This window comes from Gorilla gorilla, chromosome 2 (genome assembly GCF_029281585.2).
Source record: "Gorilla gorilla gorilla isolate KB3781 chromosome 2, NHGRI_mGorGor1-v2.1_pri, whole genome shotgun sequence".
NCBI classification, from domain to species: Eukaryota; Metazoa; Chordata; class Mammalia; order Primates; family Hominidae; genus Gorilla; species Gorilla gorilla.
Genome location: NC_086017.1, coordinates 131230780 through 131251889, shown reverse-complemented (window position 1 = coordinate 131251889; position 21110 = coordinate 131230780). Strand labels below are relative to the sequence as shown.

Genomic DNA, 21110 nt, shown 5'->3' with positions numbered 1-21110 from the left:
AGAGGAAAAATGGTAACTCCTTGTTTTATTTTTTATATTCATTATTCCTTTTGTAAGATTAAATATCATCCCATGAATAATTGGTTCTTGTCATTTTCTTTCATTTTCTTTGTTTTTCTAATGGATGCTGGTCTTTTTCTTACTGGTTTGTCATAGTTCTCCATAAGTATATCGTTAGCCCTTTGTCGTGAATGTGACAAATACTTTCTCAGTTTGTTTTTCTTCTTTTGACTTTATGAGATGCTTTGCCTTGTAGAAAACTTGACTGTTTATATAACCCGATTTATACATCTTTTCCTTTCTGTCTTTAAGACGAAAGAACTTTAAAATCTGTGTCATTGTTGAAACTTAAGGACAGAAAACGGCCAGAGTAGAACTCTGATGCCCTCAAAAAGCATTCAGAAATGTCCACTTGGGGAGGACAGAACGTGGCATAATGTAGTCATTGCCAGAGTCATGGAATATATAAGCTAAATCTCAGGTTGTAATTAAAGGAATAAGAACAATATAGTAGGGGATCCAAACTGTACCTCAACTATCCTTTGATCCATTCTACTCTATGATTGGTTAAGGGTGATTTTCAACTCTTTTGTAAGGAAAAAGTAGAGATGGAGATCAATATCATTTATTGTTCATTTACCAAATATTGGTTGTGTCTATTACTACGTTACAGACATTTTCTAAGTGTTTGTTCTAAGTGCTCGGACTTACCTGTGACCAGTGAAAAGACATAATGATCTCTGGCTTTGTGGAGCTTAAATTCTAGCAGGGAGAGCTAGATAATAGATGCATTAAATAAGTAAAGCTTATGGTATGTTAGAAGGTGATAAGGACTATGTATAGCAAGAGGAGGGGGACTAGGAGAGTGTAGGGTAAGGGAGTGTCTCAGTTTGTCTCAGTTTCCCATTTTAAATATAGTGGTCAGGATAGGCCTCATTGAGAAAGTGAAAAAGACTAAGCCAAGGGAATTCGATGTGTGATGTCTGAACAAGAGCATTCTAGACAAGAGAGAGCCAGTGCAAGAGTGTCAGCTTGGCAGGGCTGAAGTGAATGAGGGAGAGAGTAGCAGAATACGAGGCAAAGAAGTGACAAGGCAGGGTAAGGGACTGAGGGGTGAGGAAGGTATATCTTGTGGTCCTAATAGGCCATGTAAGGAATCTGGCTTTTACTCAGTGAGATAGGAAGCTTTATAAATTGTTATTTGAAAATAAGTAGGATAAACTACAGGTGATCTTGTTTCTGCATGTGTGCCCAATTATTCTCAAAAACTCATTTGATTAGGAGTTTGAGACCAGCCTGGCCAACATGGTGAAACCCCATCTCTACTAAAAATAAAAAAATTAGCTGGGCGTGGTGGCACACACCCATAATCCCAGCCACTTGGGAGGCCGAGGCAGGAGAATTGCTTGAGCAATCAGCAGTGAGCTGAGATCACACCACTGCACTCCAGCCTGGACAACAGAGCGAGACTCCGTCTCAAAACAAACAAACACCTCATTTGATACCTTTATGAAAACCTGAATTATGCCATCACTTATGCATTGGTGTATATAGCTACCCATCAAGTAGGTCCTTTCAAGATTCTGGTAGAGAATGAGCAAAACCAGGAGTTGTTTACTATAATCCACGTTATGGAAGAGCTTTAGATGTGTAAACACCATTTGAATCTGTGAAAAAGAAATAATGAGTATGTACTCTATGAATAGGTGAGACCTAGGAAGTACAAACACGATGTGAACAAGTAGAATTGAACAAACTTTTACTGGGTATTATGTGTCAGGCACTGGGAAGGCACTCGGATTGGATATATAATCAAACTCAGTCTCCTCTCTCAGGAAGACAGGCAGGTCAGCAGTCTGTTTGATATCTTGCAACCATATTATGACAAAGATGAGAAACGAGTACACATTATGGAAACAAGAAGATCAATAGTGTGGCGTCAGCAATTGTGGAAGGTTTTTCTAGGCTGAAATCTGAACAAGTAGAATTAGCCTAGTCAAAGTCCATTCAAGAGTAGCATATGCAGAGATTCAGGGATGTGGGAGAGTCAATAAAAGCTTTAGATTCAGACCTGGGTCTGAATCCCAATCTGTTATTGACATGCAACCTTGGGCAAATCAGATTCTCTATGCTTAAATTTCTTCTTCTGTAAAATGGAAATAGTAATTTGTATTTCATAGCATCGTTATAAGGATTAAATAACATACAATATGCAAAAAGTTAGAAAGTGCCTGACATGCTTTGTTATTATTTTCTACAGAATGAAGGTATAACACTATTTCATAACGTTGCTGTGCTGATTAAATGAAATAAACATGTAAAGGCCCTGGCATATAGTGACTGCTCAATAAAACATAGCTGTTGTTGGCCTTGTAACATGTTGATTATATTTATAAATGCTATTTGTAAAGACTGTATCCTGAGAACAAGAGAGAGCTAATGAAGTTATAATGGCAGGAGAAAGGCATGATCAGATTCAGTTTAAGAAAGAACTCAGACCATGCGTGGCGGCTTACGCCTGTAATCCCAGCACTTTGGGAGGCTGAGGCGGGTGGATCACGAGCTCAGGAGATCGAGACCATCCTGGCTAACACAATGAAACTGCATCTCTACTAAAAATACAAAAAATTAGCTGGGCATGGTGGCACACGCCTGTAGTCCCAGCTACTCGAGCCCCAGTTAGTCAATAGCCAGCTGTTATCAATGCTACCTCCTTACCCTGTTAATCCCCACTGCCATTGTTCTAGTTCAAATCACCATTATTTCTTGCCTCACCCCTGAAATAGCCTCCTAACTTATCTACTACTGCTAGGTCATTCTCCTTCCCATCTATGCTGCATCTGAGGGAAAGGGTTCTTTCTTTCTTTTTTTTTTTTGGAGATGGAGTCTCGCCCTGTTGCTCAGGCTGGAGTGCAGTGGTGCAATCTTGGCTTACTGCAACCTCTGCCTCCTGAGTTCAAGCAATTCTCCTGCCTCAGCCTCCCGAGTAGCTGGGGCTCGTGGTGCCTGCACAGGCCCAGATGGGCACTGATTTTGTTGGGGTGGCTGCCAGGCTGCTTCCTGGTGACTCTCTGAACCAGGCCAAAGGTGGTCATGCTGGAGGCCTGAGGGGACTCCAAGTGCTCTGGGGACTCCAACACCATGGCATGAACAGGACAGTGGACTTCCCGAAAAAGCAGCTCACCCACCAGTGACCTGCTGTCACGAGGACATAACTCATGCTTTCTTGAGGATTTTATGGTGCAGAAAATAACAAGAATCAATGACTCAAGTTAAATGTTCGAATCACACGGTTTATTGATTGTATGTAATAATGGTCATTTCTCTACACATGTAAAAACACACTCAAAAGAGATCATCAAGGGGCAGCCTTACCAAGGCAATTAAAACCTTTCAGTTGGCTGGGCATGGTGGTTCACACCTGTAATCCCAGCACTTTGGGAGGTCAAGGTGGGTGGATCACGAGGTCAGGAGTTCGAGACCAGCCTGACCATTATGGTGAAACCCCGTCTCTACTAAAAATACAAAAATTAGCCGAGCATGGTGGCACATGCCTGTAATCCCAGCTACTCAGGAGGCTGAGGCAGGAGAATTGCTTGAACCCGGGAGGCGGAGGTTGCAGTTAGCTGAGATCACTCCACTGCACTCCAGCCTGAGTGACAGAGTGAGACTCCGTCTCAAAAACACAAAAACAAAAACAAAAAAAACCTTTCAGTTTGCATTCTATTCATAGTCCAGGCATAGTCTCTTGTCTGCCTGTGGTGGTCTTGTCCAACGTGAGAGTGAATGGGCATATGGGCACAATGCAGCAAGGGGCTCGGAGACTGATTGGGGGGATACGTCGCGCCTAAGTGGTCAATGAAGTCGTTCTTTTCTGTGTTCCATCCCAGTGTAGTGGTGAACACCTTTGTCTGATTGGTCATGCCCTGGTGAACTCCATTGTTGTTTTGGTCCACTTGTTTACCATATTTTGTAGCATCCATGAAAGTTGCTTACCAAAGTCCAAATATGTTTGGCAAAGTCCACATAAACATGTTTTTCTATTTTATCTTGTTTTACATGTCCTGACTCTTTGACTCTTTGGTCAATACGTTCACAACTTAAACTTTTTTTCAACAATGTCTTGTCCTATGGTCAAAACATGTTTACAACTTTATTTTACCTTACACTCCTATCACCTGGATCAGCCTTCCAGAGACCAGGGGGTGGGGGATGGCTTCTCTAGGGTACTCGGCAAGGCCCATCATCAGGTGCTGCTGCTGCGAGTGGAACCCTGGAGGCGCCGGTAGTAGTCATGGGTGGCCACGGGCAAACCACGGAGGGGATGGCTGCCAGGCTCTTGCTTGCCAGTGGGTAGGAACCTCAACGTGACCCTCCTAGGCCTTGGTGCGACCTCGAGTGGTGGGAAGCGGGGTGCTAGGCCACAGAAGCCATTTGCATTGGACACCAGGGAAGCAGCTCCAGGATCAAGATGCACGCACATGGGGTCTCCTGGCCTAGTTTTAAATTACACAAGTTAGCGGAATTTGACATTTTCCAGGGAGCTGGGACAACTCGAAGTAAAATAAGTTTGCTCCAAAATTCTTCTGCAGGACTTCATAGTCAAATCTGGCAGCCAGTAATTTTTATATCATCACATATTACGTGTTTTAACTCCTTCCTAATTGACCTATATCAGAACGTGGTTCTTATTATGGCTGATATTCCACTGAGACAATACAATGTAGTGTTTAACAGCCAGGTTTCCTGGGTTTAAATCCTGGCTCTGCTCCTACGTTTTATGCTTCTGGAAGTTATTTAACCTCTCTGTGCCTCAGTTTTCTCTTTAAGGTAGCTTAATAATAATACCTACCTCATTCTTTTTTTTTCCTTTGAGGATTAAATGAGTTAATGTAATTTTTTTTTTTTTTTGAGACAGGGCACTCTTTTGCCCAGGCTGGAGTGCAGTGGCACGATCACAGCTCACTGCAGCCTCGACCTCCCCAGGCTCAGGTGATGCTCTCATCTCAGCTGGGACTATAGGTGCCCACCATCACGCCTGGCTGATTTTTGTACCTTTTTTAGAGATGGAGTTTTGCCATGTTGCCCATGCTGTGTAACTTTTTTTCAAATAGTTTCTGGCACATAGAAAGTGTTATGTAGGTGTCAGGTATCATTATTACCAGTTATCAATACCTATTACATATTCTCATAATTCTCAGACTGACCCTGTGAAAAATACATTTTACAAATGAGGAACATGTAGTTTAAGTTTCAGGAACTTGTTCAACACTAACACAGCTTACAGGGAACACAGTCAGGATTCAGACCCAGGTCCCCGTCATGCTCATTTTGCCTTGCCACAATGTTTCCCTTTATTTTAAAGATCATCACATCATTGTGAACCATTAATTCCTAATTTGTGTTTTCTATAATGTAATTGCTGAGCACATATAACTAACCATATATTCCTTCATGTGGTTCTAATAACTGTCTGCATGTCCTTTCATTTTGGTTTCTTTTAAGTACATATGTGAGTGCAGTTCAACCCATGCCTCTGAAGTTTCCTAAAAAGTGATCCCCAGTCCAAGCTGGTCTCCCAAAGGATGCTATATCCAGGAGTCATGCCAGTGAGTGTGAGTATCCCAGCAGCCCTCAGCACATACCTCAAAGGTTTGGCCTGGCAAAAACTTACCTTAGAACTGTAGATGTCTGTACAATTGCACAAATCTCCCTGATGATCCTCCTTTTTGCTGTGACATACTATGTGGAGGACTTAGAGGCAGACATAGGTCTTATCCCCATTGAAATTATTTAATATTAATCTGATCATTCAAAAAAATTGGGTTTTGAGCCCATTAAAATCTCTAGTTCCTGGACAGTTTTCTTTTCTCTTTCCTTAATGTTCCACAACTTTTTCTCTTTTCTCTTTCCTTACTGTTCCACATCTTTTTCTCTTCACTTCTATAACCTAAGCTTGATTCCTTCATGGCCCAACCTCCCAGGGAAGATACTGCCATCCTTCTCCTGAACCCCCCAAAAAAACAAAGGAAGATGTCTTAGTCTATTCTGGCTTCTATAACAAAATACCTTAGACTGCATGGCTTATATATAACAGAAATTTATTGCTTACAGTTTTGGAAATTGAGAAGTCCAACATCAAGGTGCTAATAGATTTTGTGTCTGGTGAGGGCCTCTTTCTGGTTCATAGACAGCATCTCCTCACTGTGTCTTCACTTGGTGGAAGGGACAAGGAACCTCTCATAGGCCTCTTTTATAAGGGCACTAATCCCATTCATGAGGGCTCCACCCTTATGACCTAACTACCTCCCAAAGGCCCCACCTCCTAATACTATAACTTTGGGAGTTAGGATTTCAATATTTGAATTCTGGGGAGATACAAACATTCAGACTACAGCAGAGGAGAATCTATGTACAATGCATAGAACTAGGAGAGATTTGGAAGGTGGGTTATAGGAATAATAAAGACTGAAATCAATTGGGCAAATCAGAAAAGTTCAAGGGTTAGTCTCACCTTCTTTGAATTTCCAAGATTTTAATTGCCTTTGTTCAGTAATAGCCAGAGACTTTAATAACTATAAGAACTGTTATCCATAATTATTTTTTAAAAGATATCTCTTTCTCAGGTTCTTCCTTGTGCCAACAAAGTGCCCATGTAACATCATGCTATGGTTTGAATGTGTCCCCCAAATTTCATGTGTCAGAAATGTAATCCCCAATTTCATATTGTATTTGGAGGTGGGGCCTTTGAGATGTAATTAGAATTAGATAATGTCACAAGGGTGGGGCTCCCAGGATGGGACTGGTGGCTTTATAAAAAAGGAAGAGAGACCTGAGCTGACATACACACTCTTACCCTCTCACCATGTGATACACTCTGCCATGTTAATTTGCAGCAAGCAGGCCCTCACTAGATGCCGGTGCCATAGTCTTGGACTTCCCAGCCTCCAGAACTGTAAGGAATAAATTTCTTGGCCAGGCACAGTGGCTCACGCCTGTAATCCTAACACTTTGGGAGGCCGAGGCAGGCAGATCACCTGAGGTCAGGAGTTCGAGACCAGCCTGGCCAACATGGCAAAACCCCATCTCCACTAAAAATACAAATATTAGCTGGATGTGGTGGCACACGCCTGTAGTCCCAGCTACTCGGGAGGCAGAGACAGGAGAATCGCTTGAACCCAGGAAGCGGAGGTTGCAGTGAGCTGAGATTGCACCACTGCACTCCAGCCTAGGTGGCAAAGCAAGACTCTGTCTCAAAAAAAAAAATTATTTCTTTATAGATTATCCAGTTTCAGGTATTCAGTTATAGCAACAGGAAACAGACTGAGACACATTTTACCAAAAACTAAAAAAAAAAATCTTGCTTAGAGGAAACCTAGGGCAGGTTTTCTCTGCTCTGAACTCCCTTACAAGTCATCCATCGCTGAAGCATCACACCAATGAAATATACACAAAATGGACAGTTCATTAGATTTTTAATCTTCTTTCATTTTTGCAATTAAAATTTTTGAATTTCACTCAGAATTTAACATGGGAGATACATAAGAGAAAATAAAAGTAAATCTTATAAATAAAAGACAGAAATAGAGATAGAGAAACAAGATCTGACATACAAACCTAAGGGAGGCAAAATGTGGAAGTTCTATAGTTTTTATCAACATGCAACATACTCGACCTATTACTACCTTACTTTTTTCTGTTTATGATAGGTAGGGGTCTAGGACAAAATATCCACAAGAGAAAACCAGGAGCACCTGTGGCTAAAGGCAAGATGATTAGACTCTTGGGCAGATGTTATTCAAATCTCTTAATAGGTATGGGGATACTTTCTCCCTGCAAAGAAAGAAAGAAAGAAAACATGATAGGCCTGAGTTTTGTGTTAGAGGCAGATCCTACATTTATCTACAGTGCATTTCTTGAAGTCACACAGGAAAGAATAGCTGTACAAAGTAAATTCTTTCTTCTCCCTAAGAGTGGTAGCCCTCAACTCATTCACTGTTACGCAGTTCTCCTTCATTTGTAAGATGAAATTCTAATTTACCCATTCATTAATTCAACAAGTATTGGTTGGGGAAGAATTAGAGAAAAGAGAAAAGGGGAGTGAATGGGATGAAATTTTTACTAACTTTCAGAGAGAGAGAAGAGAAACAAGCAAAATAGGCCCTGGGCTGTAGCCTAGCACTCACTCTTGTGTCTGTTAGGCTTATGGGACTGAGACACATGGAAGAGGAGCTGATGTCATTAGGTCAGCAAATGCTACCACATTCTAGTATGCTCTGGAAGGAAGTTATCCCAGGCCAATGAAAGACTGTAGACTTTGCTTGTTAGTTTGTGAGCCCACAGGAGTAGAAGGGAGGAAGATGCTCCTGATGTACCCTAAGAAAAGGAATCAAGGGGCTGCACATTTCCATTTCAAGGTTCTAAGTTATTTTGTATCTCTGGAGCCATGATAATAAGACTTGGGAATTAAGAGCTAATGCATATTCCAAGAGCCCACTATATATGCCAGGAGCCAGAAAAGAGAGAATTTCATCCCTGCTTATGAGAGACTCACAATCTTGTGAAAAGATAAATAATAATGAATTTCAGCAATGCAATAAGTTTGCAAATATACTCTGAGGCACTATAGAGTGTGTTTTTCCAGGGGAGTCCCACTGCACTCCTCCAGGGTTGCCCATCACATTAGAGTCTATGTGAATAGAGCACCCTTGAGTTGTAATATGTTGTCGTGCTTCTCATTCTCCAGCTTCCACACCATAATCCATATGAATCCAAAGGGACTTCCAGAGTTTTCCTTATTCTAGAGAAGTCTGCTCCACCCTGGCCTCTACACCTCTATAACTGAGAGTGAATAATGGTACCTCAGAACTCTAATCTTGGCAATATCCTTGCCTCTCCTCCCTGCCCCTTCTCTCTGCCTCCCACACACAACATCAACAGCTTTACCATCATGGTTTGTATTGAGACCTCCAAATCTAATCTCATCACATTTTTCCCCAATTCATACTTAACCACAAGAAGCCCAAGACCCCCAGTTTATCCTTCATCTCAGGGACTCTTGAGCCATATGGCTCTGTACTTTCCCTTTTCTGACCCCAAAACCCACACCTAACATTTGAAACCCTTCTATTGTGCCTTCTAGAACTTGCTATTAATCACCAACAAATCCCTTCTACTCTCAGCTTCTGTTAACATTTCCCTCACCTTCTGGTTTTCTAACTGAAACTTGGCTCCCCTCTGAGGACACTTCCTCCATAGCCCTTTCAAGTGGTGCTGGTTTTCTTTACAACATCTTTCATAAACTGGATCCTTCTTGCTCCTTCCTCTACAAACCTTCAGTTTAAAACATCATGTCATTAGACTTTGCTATCCACTACACTTTCATTACAGTTTTCTATTGTTCCTTTCCCCACCCCTACCATTCCTCGATTTTAGCTGCTGACTTTGTCAAGCTCTACATCACTGCTTCTGTCATAACTCTTGATGTCACTGTCTCATAAATGATCTATCCCATGACCTCCTTTGGATCTTGACTTCCTCTCCTCCAAGGATTTTTTTTCTCTACTTTATTTTAGCCACTTTCCTCATGGTTAGAACTTAGATCTTATCACTGGCAATAATCATGACTTCTCCATTATCTCAATTTCAAGCATCCTACTCTTCAGCAACTACCTTCTATCCTTTCAACTCGCTTTCTCTGATACTCCAACTCTAACAATGTTTTGGTTGCCATCAGGGCCTAAAATCCAATGATCCTACCACTTTTTCACTGTGCTTCTCCCATTTTGCATCCTTCATCCTCCCAAACCCAGCTTAGATTCCATGGTTGATCATTATAATCACTTTCTAGCATGCAGGTCTTCCTCTGTCATTCTTGTACGGCAAAACCTCAATATTCAATTAACCCAACTCTCCTCCCATTCTGTGTTTGCACTCAAGAAGCTAAATTAGGCTGGATAAAAATATACAACCACACTGAGTTTTCTCACTTTATTTTTTAATTTGTGTTATTATTATTATTATTATTATTATTATTATTTTGATACAGAGTTTTGCTCTGGTTGCCCAGGCTGGAGTGCAATGGCACGATCTCGGCTCACCGCAACCTCTGCCTCCCGGGTTCAAATGATTCTTCTGCCTCAGCCTCCTGAGTAGCTGGATTACAGGCATGTGCCACCACGCCCAGCTAATTTTGTATTTTTAGTAGAGACAGGGTTTCTTCATGTTGGTCAGGCTGGTCTCGAACTCCCGACCTCAGGTGATCCACCCGCCTTGGCCTCCCAAAATGTTGGGATTACAGGCGTAAGCCACCGCACCCAGCCTTTCTCACTTAAAATTCATGACTTTGAATCTCAAAAGTGCCTTTAGCACTACCCGGGATGCCTGGTATATTTCTTTAGTTAGCATCTCCTACTCTCCTAGATGACTGTTTTCATTCTTTTTCCTTAATACTGCCATCCCCAGCCTCACACTCAGCTGATGAATTGCCTCTGGTTTCACTAAGAAAATTAGAAGCAATCAGAAGAGAATTCCCAGAAGCTTTCCCTACCACAGTCTCCACCTTTCTGCATCTATGCCCATATACTTTATCTTACCTCCTTGTACATAATCTTACCTAAGGCAAACCTTGTACTTGTGCATTAGACCCTATCCTTCTGCCTCCTGAAAGGCATTGCTCAGCAATTCTTCCCCTTCTCGTGTAGCATCAAGTTTACCCTCTCCGTCTGTCTGCTATCATACTATTTATCCCATCTAAAAGAAAATGAAAAATGACACACTATAACTTCTCCAGTTAATACACATTTCTGTGCTGCCCCTCTTTGAAGCAAACTGTCCTCGGTGTTAGCATTCCAGTGATCTGTTCTCAGTGCCCAAAAGTTGCCTACATTCCTTCAATCAAATGATCTATTCTCAGTCTTCATCTTACTTGGCCCATCAGTAGTCTTCAACACAGTCAAACACTCCTTCCTCCCTGAAATGCTTTCTTCATTTGCTTTCAGGTCATGACACTTCTCCTAGTTTTTCTTCTACTTTACTGTCAACTCCTCATTCTTCTTCACTGGTTTCTGTTTGCCTCTCTGACTATAAATGTTGGAGGGTTCCAGGGCTCAGTTCCTGAACCTCTACTCTTCTTCGTCTGTGTCTACTTTCTTGATGAGCCCATCTGGTCTCATAATTTGAAAAACCACCTATAGGTTGACATCTCCCAGGTTTATGTTTCAAGCTTAGACCTCTCTCCTAAACTCCAGTTTTATATCCAACCACCCACTCAGCATTTCCCCTCAAATGTTTCAAATGGGCATCTCTAATGTAATATGTCCCAAACCAAATTCCAGGACTTCTTAATCAGAATAAATGGTGTTTCTGTTCTTCCAGTGGCTCAGGGCAAAAGCTTTAGTCATCACTTGACTTCTCTCCCTTATACCCATCATCTAATTTGTCAGCAAATCATATTTGCTCTACCTTCAAAAATATATACATAATCCAATCTCTTCTCACTAATTCCACTACTAACACATTGAACCAAGACACCATCTTCTCAAAAGTACCCATTAAGATCCTTATAAAATATAAGTCACATCATTTCACTCCTCTGTTCAAAACCCTCCAATGGCTTTCTTCCATCTCTTCCCACAGTATAAGCAAAAGTCAAAACCCTTACAATGGACTTTATGACGCCACACAATCTAGCCTCCTGTTATCTTTCTGATCTGAACTCCTACACTGTCTCATGAACTCTCTTCATTGCAGCCATTGGCCTCCTGGCTGTTCCTCAAATCCACCAGCCCTTGCCCAAAATCCACCAGCCCTTGCTCACTTCAAGGCCCAGCTCCCTCACCTCCTTCAAATCTTTGTTAAAATTTAACCTCAATGAGCTTTCTCTGCACAGTCTACTAAAAATTACAACTCTCATCCCAGGCACAGTGGCTCATGCCTGTAATCCCAGCACTTTGGGAGGCCAAGGCAGTGGATCATTTAAGGTCAGGAGTTCGAGAACAGCCCGTCCAGCATGGTGAAACCACGTCTCTACTGAAAATACAAAAATTAGCCAGGCATGGTGGCAGATGCCTGTAATCCTAGCTACTCGGGAGGCTGAGGCACGAGAATCATTTGAACCCAGGAGGTGGACGTTGCAGTAAGCCAAGATCGTGCCACTGCACTCCAGCCTGGGTGGCAGAGCAAGACTCTGTCTCAAAAATAAAATAAAATAAATAAAATAAAACAAAATAAAATAAAATAAATTACAACCCTCCCTACGCCACTCCCCTCTTTCTATTCTGCCTTCTCTGCTTTATCTCCCTCTGTATGACTGTTCATCATCTGATATATGAAATATGTTTTACTTTATAATATACATACAGAAAAGTACATTTAAGTGTCCAGCCCAATTAATTTTCACAAACTGAATACAACCATGTAACTAGCATCCAGATCAAGAAACAGAATATTACCATCACCCCAGGAGTCTCTTCGTGCTGTCTTCCAGTTTCTGTCCTCCTCCCAAACTCCAAGGGTAACCACCATCCTGACTTCTAACAGCATAGATTAATTTCTTCTGTTTTTGTATTTCATGTGAATGGATGTAAACAGTGACATACTGTGTATTTTAATTATCTTTTCATTGGTTGCCTATTTCTCCCCATTACTAGGATGTAAGTTTCTTGAAAGCAGAAATTTGTTTTGTTCACTGTTGCATCTCCAGTGCCTAAAAGAGTATCCAGCACAGTTTGAGTATCATAAAACAAGTATTTGATGAGTGAATGAATGAAATATTGAATAAATGGAAATGTGACAGAGACAGAGTTAAGACACAACCTACCAAATAAATAGAAAGACATCACATGTTCATGGGTCAAAAGACTTAATATTGTTAGGATGACTAATATAGTTTGGATGTTTGTCCTCTCCAAATTTCATGTTGAAATGTGACCCCCAATGTTGAAAGTGGGGCCTAATGGAAGGTGTTGGATCATGGAGGCAGATGTTTCATGAATGGCTTGGTGCCCTCATGGCTATAATGAATGAGTTCTTGCTCTATTCATTAATGTGAGAGCTGGTTGTTTAAAAGAGCATGGCAAGGGAGCTTTCTCTCTTGCTCCTTCTCTCACCATGTGACATGCCTGCTCCCCCTTTGCCTTCTGCCACAAATAAAAGCTTCCTGAGGCCTCACCAGAAGCTGAGCAAATGCTGGTGCCATGCTTGTACAGTCTGCAAAACCTTAAGCCAAACAAACCTCTTTTCTTTATAAATTATCCAGCCTCAGGTATTCCTTTATAACAATGCAAAACAGACTAACCCAATGGCAGTACTATCTAAATTGTTCTGCAATTCAACATGATACCTGTTAAAATCCCAGCTTGCTTTTAACCAGAAGTTGAAAATCCTGACCATAAAATTCATATGAAAATGCAAAAGATACAGAATATTCAGAAAATTTTTGAGAAATAACAAAGTTGAAGAATTCACACTTCCAATTTTCAAAACATATTATAATGAGATGAAATTTGAAATTAATAACAGAATGAAATTTAGGAAATACACAAATATGTGGAAATTAAATAATACACTCCTAAGTAACCAATGGGTCAAAGAAGAAATCTCAAAAGAAATTAGAAAATATTTTGCAATGATTGAAAATGAAAACACAACATACCAACATACTAAAATTTATGGATACCACTAAATTAGTGCTCAGGGGGAAATTTACAGCTGGAAATGCCTATATTAAAAAAAAAGAAAGATCTCAAAGCAATAACCTAATCTTTTAAATGAAATTACTAGAAAAAGAAATTAAAACTAAACCCAAGGCAAGTAGAAGGAAGGAAATAACAGAGGCTAGAATGGAAGTAAATGAAATAGAGAATAGAAAAATAGGGAAAATAAACAAAACCAAAAGTTAAAGAATTAAAATAAAAATTAACACCAATCCTGCACAACCTTTTCCAAAAAACAGAAGATAAGGGACACATTTCAACTTATCCTATGAGGCCAATATTATCCTCATAACAAAACCAGACCAAGACATCACAAGAAAACTACAGACCAATATCTCTTACAAATGAATACAGATGCAAAAAGCCTCAACAAAATACCACCAAACTGAATCTACCAACATAGAAAAAGACTTACATACCATGACCAAGTAGGGTTTATCCCAGGAATACAAAGTTGGCTCAATATACAAAAATTAATTAGTGCAATATATCATATTAATAGAATAAAGGACAAAGCCCACATGATCATCTCAACAGATGCAGAAAATACATTTGGCAAAATCCTAAATTTATTCATGATAAAAACACTCAGAAAACAAGCAACGGAAGAGAACTTTCTCAACCTGATATTGTCCATTTACAGTAATAACAACCTACAGCTAACATCATAGTTAATGATGAAAGATTGAATGCTTTCTCCCAGAGATCTACTCTTAGTTTTTCTATTCAGCATTGTACTGGAGGTTCTAGCCAGGGCAATTAGAAAGAAAATTAAATACAAGTAATCAAGATTGGAAAGGAAGAAGTAAAACTATTTCTATTCATAGATAACGTGGTCTTCTATATAGAAAATACTAAGGAATCCACAAAAATCTACTGTTATTTCTTTCTATTAGCAATAAGCATTCTAAAATGAAATTAAGAAAACAATTACATTTCCAAAGCATGAAAAAGAATAAAATACTTAGGAATAAATTTAACAAAAGAATTGTAAGACTTATACATGGAAAACTGCCAAACATCATTGAAGATAATTTAAAAAGACCTAAACAAATGGAAAGACATCTGTGTTCATAGATAGAAGACTTAGTATCATTAAAATGCCAATACTCCCAAAATGAATCTATAGATTCCATACATTCCTTATTGAAACCCCAGGTGCCTGTTTGGCAGAAATTGACAAGTTCATCCTAAAATTCATATGAAAATGCTGAAATAGGAATAATCAAAGCTATCTTCAAAAAGAAGAACAAAGTTAAAAGAACACACTCCTCTGTGACAAAACTTACTAAAAAGCTATAGTAGTCAAGACAATGTGGTACTGGCATAAGTACAGACACATAGATCAATGGAATATAATTGAAAGCCCAGAAATAAACCTTTACATTTATAGTAACTTGATTTTCAATAAGGCCATCAAGACAATTCCATGGGGGAAAGAATAGCCTTTTGAATAAATGGTCCTGGGATGTTGGACACCTATCTCATGCCAAAAACAAAAATTAATTTAAAGGAATCATAAGCCTGGAGGTAGGAGCTAACATTATAAAACTCTTAGAAAAAAACATATGAGTAAATCTTTGTGACTTAGATTAGGCAATAATTTTTTAGATATAACACCAAAAGCACAAGTGACAAAAAAAAAGATAAATTGTACTTCATCAAAATCAGAAAATTTACTGCCTCAAATGACATCATCAAGAAGTGAAAAGACAACTCAGAAGGGGAGAAAATTTCTGCAAGTCAAATATTTGATAAGGAATTGGTATTCAAAATATATCAACTCTTACAACTCAATAATAAAAAGATAAATAACCCATTTTTAATGGACAAAGAATTTGAATAGACATTTCTCCAAAGAAGATGTACAAATAACCAGTAAGCATATTGAAAGATGCCCAAGATTAGCCACCAGAGAGATGCAAATCAAAACCACAAATGTCACTCACATCTACTAGAATGACTAGAATAAAAAAGATCATGAGTGCTGGCAAGGATGTTGACAAATCAGTAACCTCATACATTGCTGGTAGGAATGTAAAATTGTGCAGCTGCTTTGGAAAATAGTCTGGCAGTTCCTCAAAGGGTTAAAAAATAGTTACCATATGACCCAGCAATTCCACTCGTAGGTATATACCTAAGATAAATGAAATTTAACATAAATTTCCACATAAAAACATATATGTGAATGTTCACAGCAACATCATTCATCAGAGACAAAAAGTGAAATCAACCCAAATCTTCATCAACTGATGAATGGATAAATAAAATGTGGTAATATGCATATAATGGAATAAACTATTATCCAGAAATAAAAAGAAATGAAGTGCTGACATATGCTACAACATGGATGAACCTTTAAAACATTACGCCAAGTAAAAGAAGCCAGTTTAAAAAGACCACATATTGTATAATTTCAGTTATATGAAAGATCTAAAATAGGCAAATCTATATAGCTAGAAAGTAGGTTAGTGGTTGCCTAGGACTGGGGGATATGGTGAAGGGAATGGAGAGTGACTGTGAATGAGCATGAGGTTTATTTTTAGGGTAATTAAAATGTTCTAAATGATAAGAGTGGTGGTGATTTCACAATTTTGTGAATATACTAAAACAATTAAATTGTACACTTCAAATGGGTGAATTTTATGGCATGTAAACCATTTTTCATAAAGATATTTTTTAAAGATTTAAAAAATATAGCTTTTTTGGACTAAAAATAATATATGTTCATTATAGAATGTTGCATAAAACACAAGTACAAAAGAGAAAACAAAAAATGCCTACAATCCTATCATTCAGAGGTTACCAGTAATTACTGTTCATATTATGATAATAATAATAATAATACATCCTATCTTTTAAGTCTCCATCTAGTTAAACAACTGGGGCTCATGCTACACATACAAGCTACTATTTTGCTTTTTAAAATTTTAACATGATAGAGCGGGTATTTTCCCAAGTCATTAAAAATTTAAATAAATACTCTTAACGGTTGTAAATATTTACGGCTAGTTACTGGGAGATCCAGGATTGCAATAGTGTTTTGAATGCTTTGATTAATTGCCAGGCCCCTACAGACTAGACCTGAAAGGTAACTGCCCAACCTTTGCACGAAGTCAGACTCCATTAATACTTCTTGTATAGAGGCTGTATTACCTTGGACAATTATCTCACCTCTCTGGACTTCTGTTTAGTCACCCCTATATGCTGTGATTGGTAGATGATGGCCAAAGTCCCTGCCAGAGCTAACCCTCCAAAGAAGTCTTAGTAAGATCTCTAAGTCAGGGATACAGGAAAGTAGAAGGAATTAGCTCACCGTGCAAATGTATTCATCACCATCCCTTCCTTCTTGATGGAGAGGCAGGTGAGGTCACAGGTGGCAGAATAAATCAATGACCTCAGCCTGAGGCTACAGATACTTTGACACAAGGAACTTAAGGCCCACGAGTCAATCATATAGTGGAATGTGCTCGGGCCTTTGTTAATAATTAGACCCAAGTTCAAGTCCTGGGTTGTAAGACTGTCAGCTGTGTAGCCTTTGGTAAATACTTTACCTTCTCTCAGCCTTGGTTTCCTCCTCTGCTAAATACTGTAATGTTCGTATCTAACTCAGAGGTCATTGTGGGGTTAAATACCTTATGCAAAAGTACCTGGGTCCACCCTAGCATATGGTATGTGTTCAGTAAATACCTGTTTTTTTTCTAACATGCTTTTGCTTTTCAAATTCCTAACTTGAAAAAGTTTAGACAGTTTAGAAGTAATAGAATAGCTACACAAAAAAGTATCCATCAAAATTTCTCTGGAGGACTCAATTAAGGTTCCCCAGAATGTAGACAGCCTTTGATATGGCAACTTAAAGACTGCTCAGAATTTATGAGTGGGAGCAGTGACTCTATTTCTTGCCTCCTTGCTTATTACACAGGGAATCCCCTTCTCCAAACATATATGACTTAGATCTATTCATGCAGTCTATAGTCTTAGATCTGTAAGTGCAGTGTGGTATATGCATAAGAAAAATGAAGTGCATGAACTTTAGATTCAGAAAGAATGGGTTTGAATCCTGAGTCTTGTGCTTGTTAGCTATGTCCTTAGTCAAATTATTTAACTTGTTGGTTTTCTCATATAGAAGGGGGACAGTAATAACAATTAAAATAGAGGTAAAGATTAAAGTGACATATGTAAAGTGCCAGGCACATGGTGAGAGGCTAATAAATGGCCACTATGACTACTCAGCCTGCCACGTCATAAAGCTGATGTTCTGTGCAGAGGAAAAGAAACCTCATCAATAGTAAGAGCCACATCTATCAGGAGAAAGCTGTCAGTCTCTGAAACATGTTCTTTTTTCAAGCCCAGAGAGACTCCACTTCACTACCTTATCTTGCCCAAGGCTCCAAGCGTATGTTCCTGATGCTTCTTTAAATCCCCAAAGTGCCAAGGCATGCCTGATATATTTGACATTCAGTAAATATTAATGAATGATGACTTTTCTGTGGTGAAATGCACCCCACTTTCACTGTTCCTTTCGGATTTGCACTTACTTGGATACTTGTGGATGATTCTGAAGAGCTGGTTGTTCACATCTGTCTCTGTTATGTGGCAGATATATTTCTCATTTAACTTGACAGGGTATTTCAGGATGGAGAACACCCTGTAGAAGCCATTCATCTGCTCCTCCAGGATTTCCACGATGCTGTGGTTGCTCAGGTCCCTCTCTGTCCGGTCCAGCCATGTCACAATGGGCGTGAGGTACTAGTCCTTTGAGATGCATGTGGCCACATCCTCATCATCAATCCTGTCAAATTGCACCTGGGGCATTTCAGAGTCTGATTGGAAAAAATAACAAAACAATTAGTTCCTTTTTTATTTCAGCCCCAAGAGGCTCAGGCTAGCAGAATACATGCTCTCGCTTTTTACATTAACCCCTTATGTAGGCAATATACCTTGAGATTCACTGTAGTTAAAATTTTGATCCAAGCATAGTAAAAGAAGAACAGGATACATGTATGCTCCTGCCTTTCAGTTCTCATCTATCACTACTGCCTTTATCTTTTGGAATCTTCCCCTCTTTGAGTGGATTCATTCCAGATTCACCACTGAACTCCAGATACCCTGCTGAGAACCACAGAAGATAACGAATTATTCTCACCACCACCACCTTCTCATGTCTTCCAACTCTTATCCTGGAGGAATTCTGCCATGCCTTCCCCAATCCCTGAAAGTCTCTGATGGGTGAAAAGCTCTTCATGCAATCCTGTGAAGGGTAAGGATCCCTGGATCATTATAGAGACCCACTGATCCAGTCCAACCTACATTTTAATAGTGAGAAAAGTGAAGCCTAGAAAAGCTAAATGAGTTACCCAAAGTCATCCAAAATTAGAATATGGGCCTCCTGACTCCCAATGCGGGGCTCTTCTCACTAAACCACATGTCATCTCTCAGCGTTTTCATGTAAGACTGTTATATCATATTTTGATTTTTCAGTGTTACAACTTGTTTGGAGAGTTTTTGATAGACCAGTGCTTGTTGTTGTTGTTGTTGTTAATGTTTTGTTTGTCTGTGTGAATGAATGATGTATACAGGTATAGATACAGCATCTTTTGCTCAGGGCAATATTTTTAGCTAAGATGAATTGACGTGATGGGAATAAGAAGAACTGATAATAATTTGAGTAAAAGGGGAAAAGTGAGAGAACTAGATAAGTTGTCACTGTTATAACTTATGAATAGAGACAGAGCTTGAAATCAAGTTCATTCAATAAATTCCCTTACCTTCTACTATTAGCTTAATTGTACTTTCACTTCTTCCATCTGGTGTGATGGCTGAGCACTTGTAGATAGCTTCATCCATGAAATCCACATTTCTTAGTAAAAGTGATAGAGTCCCCTCAGAAATTTCAGCCTGGTCCACAGATACTCTTCCCTCATACGAGGAATTTTGATCTTCTAGTTGCTCTGTGTTATTGTGAAACTGGTAAACCAACTTCGAGAAAACTTCAAAAAAATCAAGGTACTTGAAAAGGAGGTAATATTATTTATTATCCTCTACCTCATATGCCTGTTTGATGTCTTCTCTTTCCCAAGAAAACTCAAGATTTTCGGTGCCCTTCACAAAGGAGAAATGACAGGAGAGGGTAACATCAGTGAATGGGTGGGCCCGCAGCTCCTCGGTAGACACCGAGAATGTCAAAGAAGAAATGAAGTTAATAAAGACCAATCAGCACTGCATCAGGTAAGATTTAATAAGCGATAAAAGAAATCACTCTAGCTATTTCATGCATAAGGGATTTAGTACAGAGAACTAGACACTTACAAAATCATTGGGAGGGCATGGAAGGTGAGATGTGTAATATCTGTGTCTGTCCTCCCCCACATTATGCTAGGCTCAACAACACTGCAGTACTGGTCTTCTGGAAGAACAGTTGCCTCTGCCTTATCAAGAAGCTGGTGATGCAGGAAGTCATCACCACAGGTGTTGCTTCCATAGCCAATCTGCACCTGCTAGATTGCACTGGCCAACGAAAGGATGCGTCATGCACTATAACCTTTCTCCCCACTTCAATCAGTTGCCATTTAATTCTTGAGAAAATATATCTGATTGGCAGACTCTGAGTCATTCCCAGAACCCTAACTGCAAAGGAATCTTGGAAATATGTTTTACTCTCCAGTTTCAGCAATCCAGGAATGCATATCAGAAAGGTGGGAAAAGATGTTCAGTAAGTAAGTCTATTCTACCTGCCACAAATATCTACCAATCTGGGCAGAGCTATCAATAGCAGGACCTGAGGGCTATAGGGAATATAGCCATGCACTATGTATATTCATAGAATAATGACATGGAATAGAATGCTGATGTGTTATATTTGCAAGAAAGCTTACAGATCCTGTGATTCAATGTTTTTGAACTATTTTCCCCAAAGCCCACCTCATAGGTTGCCACTGATGACCAGGTGAAGACCAAGTCAATGAGATCTCCACTCCCTTAACACTTCAATCAGAACAATCCCTCCCTAATTTACTTTATAAATTAGGCTTCCAAATTGAATTCTTCTGTAAAATGTCTCTGCTACTAAAAGACAAAACAGATTCCCAGGAAGCACAATTGCTTAAGATCACAAAGTAAGATACTAGTACCACTGCAAAAAGAAACGAGACCTCTCAGAGTTTAAAAAGAACCATTAGGGTCATGGTTACCAAACTTTCGAACATAAAAGACTAATTAAATTCTCAGCTTGAGTAAGAAAGAATAATGAGACTTAAACATTATGAAAATATGGACTCCAATAGGAAGGCAATTTTTTTCCTTCTAGAGACACTATGCAGGTAACAAACAAGCAGTGGAAAGGCAGAAGAGTTGGTCAGTGTGAGCCTAAATAAGACTACTGTTTGATATTTCATC

General features: G+C 39.4%; 1 long non-coding RNA gene across 4 annotated transcripts in view; it reads right to left on the bottom strand.

Moving 5' to 3' along the window:
* LOC129532760 (uncharacterized) overlaps nucleotides 1-21110 on the bottom strand; it is a 90208-nt gene that overhangs the window by 56220 nt on the left and 12878 nt on the right. For 2 of the 4 annotated variants that reach the window (XR_010132907.1, XR_010132906.1), the window contains exons 2-6: nucleotides 19761-19817; nucleotides 19484-19666; nucleotides 18656-18827; nucleotides 18254-18538; nucleotides 7627-7833 (exon numbers count right to left, since the gene is read on the bottom strand). This is a non-coding gene — a long non-coding RNA (uncharacterized lncRNA). Of the gene's footprint in view, nucleotides 1-7626; nucleotides 7834-18253; nucleotides 18539-18655; nucleotides 18828-19483; nucleotides 19818-21110 lie in introns of those variants that run through there. The other 2 variants (XR_008678673.2, XR_010132905.1) reach the window with 2 other exon arrangements.